Genomic DNA, 6,143 nt, shown 5'->3' with positions numbered 1-6,143 from the left:
TTTTTATCTTCTTTCACCCCAACAGGGAACTTAAAAAGCAATCAATCAGCACAAATCTTTTTTTTTTTTAAATTTATTTATTTTTGGCTGTGTTGGGTCTTCGTTTCTGTGCGAGGGCTTTCTCTAGTTGCGGCGAGCGGGGGCCACTCTTCATCACAGTGCGTGGGCCTCTCACTGTCGCGGCCTCTCTTGTTGCGGAGCACAGGCTCCAGACGCGCAGGCTCAGTAGTTGTGGCTCATGGGCTCTAGAGCACAGGCTCAGTATTTGTGGTGCACGGACCTAATTTCTCCGCGGCATGTGGGATCTTCCCTGGCCAGGACTCGAACCCTTGTCCCCTGCATTGGCAGGCAGATTCTAAACCACTGCGCCACCAGGGAAGCCCCTCAGCACAATTCTTTTACTGCCAGAAATGGAGAGAAATTTTGTATTTCGGAGAATCCATGCAAAAAATCAAGTATGTAACACAAAGCCATTGTCACCTCCAGTCCCCAGTTTAACCTTGGGAAATCCCACAAGCCTTTACTGCCTCTGCCCTCATCAGGGTCACTCATCTTTTCCCTGGCCCCCGACTGTCAAAGCTCATGGGAGGCCTGTCAAGGGTCTGTTGGCGCCTGGGCCCCGTGGTATTACACATTAGAGCTGGCCATCTACCTGAAAATGTGCAAGAATCATATAACTCCAGGGAGCAGAAGTGTAACAGGGTTGGAAGAATGGCCTTGTCTCCTCCTAAGGAAGCCCTGTCTAGAATGTCCTGTGTGGATGTAGCTACTCCAGTTGGGGGAGGTCTGAAGGATGAGAACGGCCCTGCCCAACAGAATACAGAAAATTTCCAAGAAGAAGAGGAAGCACAGACTTGTTTCTATAAATAAATCTATAAACTACAGTCTTAAGAATCAAGATTAAAGAAATGGATAAAACTTAACTAATCTCTAGAAAAAACTGAGATGATCAATCATGTTTCAACCATGTCCCCCTCAAGCCCATCTTAATTTTGCACCTTAGTAAGTACTGTCCCTGTTTCATACATGTAATTCTTGCCTCTCTAGAAAAATGTGTCACTTCATGAGGATGAGAACAATATCTCATGCTCCCACCGTATCTCCATGGGAGCTACCCAGACACATACACAAGAGATACTTAGAAGGAAGAAAAGTCCATTTCTCAGTTGCTAAGCAATATGAAAAAATAAGAGGTGAGATCCTTGTATTGGGGGATCTGAGGATACAAAGGGTTTAGGTATTAGGACCCTGCCTTTGACTAACTTATCAGTGGAGAAACAACACACATACACACGAATGAAGAGCATGTGTACAGGCCAGTATGGGAACAAGCATGAGTTACTCTTCACTATAAACTGAACCCTGGTGATTGCATCAGTAACATTCTCATAGCACCAACCGTCCAGCCCTCTGGACAGGAACAAAGATGCAATTGTGTGACCTCATCAGGAAAGTTGGTCAGAGGAGAAATAGACATATCCACCCACACACAATGTTATCCCTTGTTCTTTGCAGAGTCTTTGGCAAGAGGTTTAACTGCCTGGCCAGTGGAGTGCAGAATGGTGAAATAAGGCATTGGCAAATGTTTGCAGTTTCGAGGAAAACTTGTTCCGAAACCTCTTGGGATTGGCCTCCCCTGGGTCCTGTGTAACAGTGGCCATCCTATGGGATGTCACATGGCCAGAGAGTCAGTGACTTTCAGATCCCTTGCTGAGAACCTGAGAGGAGCAAGAAGGGGGACAGAGAGGAGGACTCTCTCCTTGCTTCCCAGATTCTCACATGGAGGAAATTACATGAAGAGTAAGAGTGTCTAAAAAACAAGAAAGATACTGGGTAACATTAGTTGGCTCTTAGGAGTGGAACTGAATGGCTAGAGGACAGAAATTGGCAGAAGGAGATTTTTCATAGTACACCCTTCTTTACTCTTTGAGTTTTAAACCACATGAATGTTTTTCATTGACTCAAAAACAACAAAAAAAGAGGAAATGAAGAAAAGAAAAAAAAACCCTTCAAAAGTTGCCAGGGAGATTTCTAGCTTTGGAATTGGAAATCTTATAAACTATCAACATAATTACTCATCTTCCTGAAAAAACAGACAAAAGAGTCCTTGATACTATATACAAGGTTCAGGCAAGCATCCAGGTCAAAGATAAATTTTATCTCTGGCCCTTGGAAGTTTTGCTACTGAAATGCTAGTTCTGGCAAGTAGTAACAAATGTCTCAAGCTTATGTAGCATTTTAAGCTTTTTTTCAAAGCACTTTCACTTATTTTTCCTCTCTCTTTGCATCAGTTCCCCAGTGTTCTCCTTACATTAAACAGGAGCAGTAATGATCCACGCAAGCTGTCCATTTAACAAACACAGTCCTTTCCTGGGCACTGCTACAAAAATGCTTCATTTTATTGTAACAAGTGCACCTGCTTCTTTTTTATGGCACTGCCTACATGGGACTAGTTTCTTGCACAAAACCCTTGAAATATTTGGTGGCATGACCATGTTCTCCTTAGTCTTTTAAAAAATAAATGAATAATTAATTATGTAATTGAAGTATAGTTGATTTACAGCATTTTGTTAGTTTCAGGTGTACAGCAAAGTGATTCAGTTATGTATACACTATTTTTCTGATTCTTTTCCTTCATCGGTTACTACTATGCTATACAGTAGGTCCTTGTTGTTTACTTACTTTACATACAGTAGTGTGTATCTGTTAATCCCAAACTCCTAGTTTATCCCTTCCCCCACCTCCCCCTTGGTAACCTTAGGTTTGTTTTCTATGTCTCTGAGTCTATTTCTGTTTTGTAAATAAGTTCATTTGTATCATTTTTTTAGATTCCACATATAAGTGATATATATTTGTCTTTGTCTGTCTGACTTACTTCACTTAGTATGATAATCTAGGTCCATCCATGTTGCTGCAAATGGCATTATTTCTTTCCTTTTTAATGGGTGAATAGTATTCCATTGTACATTTGTACCACATCTTCTTTATCCATTCATCTGTCAATGGAGATTCACCTTGCTTCCATGACCTGGCTATTGTAAATAGTGCTACAATGAACATTGGGGTGCATGTGTCTTCTCGAATTAGAGTTTTTGTCTTTTCCAGATATATGCCTAGGAGTGGAATTGTTGGGTCATATGGTAGTTCTATTTTTAGTTTTTTAAGGAAACTCCATACTGTTTTCCATATTGGTACACCAATTTACATTCACACCAACAGCATACAAATGTTCCCTTTTCTCCACATCCTCTCTAGCATTTATTATTTGTGGACTTTTTGACCCTTAGTCTTTTTTTAAACTTATGAGCCCCACGTTCTTTGGCTAGTATGATGTGGCCCAGTCAGCCTCTCTGGACCTATCCCAGTGCCACTCAAAACAAGGGACTTAGAGTAGAATCTAAAACTCCAGATGTGGGCTTCCCTGGTGGCGCAGTGGTTGAGAGTCCGCCTCCCGATGCAGGGGACACGGGTTCGTGCCCCAGTCCAGGAAGATCCCACATGCCACGGAGCGGCTAGGCCTGTGAGCCATGGCCGCTGAGCCTGTGCGTCCAGAGCCTGTGCTCTGCAACATGAGAGGCCACAACAGTGAGAGGCCTGTGTACCTCAAAAAAATAAAATAAAAAAAAAAAAAAAAAAAAAAAAAACTCCAGATGTGACCTGGCTGGATGTGGCTGTGTGACCATCACTCTCCCTTGTTCTGGATCTCCTGCTTCTAGAAATGAGACTAAAAGGGCATTAGTTGTCCTAGCAGCTACATCACTTCATTCTCTCACATTGACTTGCCACCAACTAAAGCCTTTTTGTCCTTTTAGTGAGAATAGCTGTTCTGACTGCTTTCCTCAGGCTGCTAATATTTTAAAAACCTAGGGCTTCCCTGGTGGCGCAGTGGTTGAGAGTCTGCCTGCCAATGCAGGGGACACGGGTTCGTGCCCTGGTCTGGGAAGATCCCACATGCCGCGGAGCGGCTGGGCCCGTGAGCCATGGCCACTGAGCCTGTGCGTCCAGAGCCTGTGCTCCGCAACGGGAGAGGCCACAACAGTGAGACGCCCGCGTAACGCAAAAAAAAAAAAAAAAAAAAAAAAAAAACCTATATACATGACTATATTCTCCCTTATTAAGGTTCCCCTGGCTAGATTCCAGCCATTTTCAAATCTAGATTCCATCAATCATTAGTCCTACCAAGTTTGACTATCTGGTCCTCTGTCTTCCTCTCAGTCTTTGATACAAGCCTTGTCAGGAGCCAAACCCCATGGCATGACTCTAAAGCCCTCCTTTTAGATCAGCGATTTTCAAGGGCCGTTTCTTAAATCTCTATTCTATTATGAAAACATTAAAATATACAGAGAAGTAGGACTAGCAGCACAAAGAACACCTATGTATCCTCCACCTAGGGTCTACAATTGTCAATATTTTGTCACGTTTCCTCTATTTACATATTGTTTAGCTCAATCATTTAAAAATAAAGACACATGACATTTTACCACTAATAGTTCATTTTACCACTTGCAGCTCTGCACCCCACCCCCACAAAATTCTCCTTCAAAGGATAACACCTTTATCAAAAGTAACAAAAAATGAACAATAATTCCTGCTTGTTTTCTCCACTTCGTCCATATTCATATTCCCCAATTTGTTGCCAACATGTCTATCATGGCTTTGAACAAAGTGAAATCAAATCAAGGTGACACATTGCATTTTTGGCTCTTTTAATCTAAAAAAACAATACCTCAACTTCTTTTTTTCAATGAATTGCCTGTCAAAGAGACCAAGATAATTGTGTTTTAGAATGCCAAAGACCTCTTTAAATACTGTCTGTCTTCATGTTGGTAATTTCAAATGCTGCTACCAAGTACGAGCCATTTATTGAAAAATTACTAAATTTTCTTGTCTATTAATCAAATCCCTATGTAACTACCAATAAGAACTTCTGATAAGCATGAGATAACACTCTGACCATATCAGGTTGATAGAATCACAGGGATAAACTCGGAATTGTGATACTTTATAATTGTGTAACTTTGGCTACGTTACTTAACCCCTGTGAATCTTGGTCTCCTGTGCTGTATAATGAAGATAAAAGTATCTGTCTCAATAATAAGAGCAGCATGTATACTAAAATTGGAAGGATACAGAGAAGATTAGCATGGCCCCTGCACAAGAGTGACATGCAAATTTGTGAAGCATTCCATATTTTTTAAGCTAAGCTCATATGTATATTTATTAGATATTGCAAAATATCCCTTTATGAGAGTTTTCTAATTTATATTATCACCAGAAATGTATGCAAGTGCCTGTTTCCCTCAGCTTCGACAACAGTGGTAGTAGTTTTTATTTTTAAATCAATTTTAGAGAAATTATATCTCTGTGTAATTGAAATTTGTATTTCTCAAATTATGAGATCAGACATATTTGCAATATGTTTAAGGGTCATTTATATATATTTTTTTGGTAAATTGTTCAGCTTTTAAACTTATTTTACTATCATGACCCATTAATTTTTAAAAATTAATTAATTTATTTTTATTTATTTTTGGCTGCATTGGATCTTTGTTGAGGTATGTGGGCTTCTCATTGCGGTGGCCTATCTTGTTGCAGAGCATGGGCTCTAGGTGCACGGGCTCCGTTGTGGCGCACGAGCTGTAGAGCGCAGGCTCAGTAGTTGTGGCTCACAGGCTCTAGAGCACAGGCTCAGTAGTTGTGATGCACCGGCTTAGTTGCTCCGTGGCACGTGGGATCTTCCTGGACCAGGGATTGAACCCGTGTCCCCTGCATTGCAGGCAGGTTCTTAACCACTGCACCACCAGGGAAGTCCATGATCCATTAATTTTTAAAGAATAAAATATTTAATTAGCCAAATGGCACAAAAGAAAAAATCCTACAAGGATTGATGCAGTAGCACTCATGGTTTCCATTTAGAGTCTCTGACCGCAGGAGCAAACAAATTTTCATTTAACGTTTGGAAAGTTGACTTTTTAAACTAACATTTATCAAACTCATACTGTATGCTCATAAATGATCAGCTGAGCACTAATGTGTTCCCTACTACATGCTGGACACTGTGAATTCACATTTCATCTTTACAGCAACCCTACAAGATAGGTAGAGTTATTATCCCCATTATATGAATGAGGAAATTGAACTCA

General features: G+C 40.9%; 1 non-coding gene across 1 annotated transcript; it reads left to right on the top strand.

Annotated features, from left to right (window-relative positions):
- Window positions 1–5,091: 5,091 nt before the first annotated feature.
- LOC132484702 (U6 spliceosomal RNA) lies at window positions 5,092–5,195 on the top strand. The gene has a single exon (XR_009531264.1). It is a non-coding gene; the product is annotated as a U6 spliceosomal RNA (small nuclear RNA).
- The last annotated feature ends 948 nt before the right edge of the window (window positions 5,196–6,143 follow it).

Source organism: Mesoplodon densirostris, chromosome 2 (genome assembly GCF_025265405.1).
Source record: "Mesoplodon densirostris isolate mMesDen1 chromosome 2, mMesDen1 primary haplotype, whole genome shotgun sequence".
NCBI lineage: Eukaryota > Metazoa > Chordata > Mammalia > Artiodactyla > Ziphiidae > Mesoplodon > Mesoplodon densirostris.
This window is presented reverse-complemented; position numbering and strand designations above follow the sequence as displayed.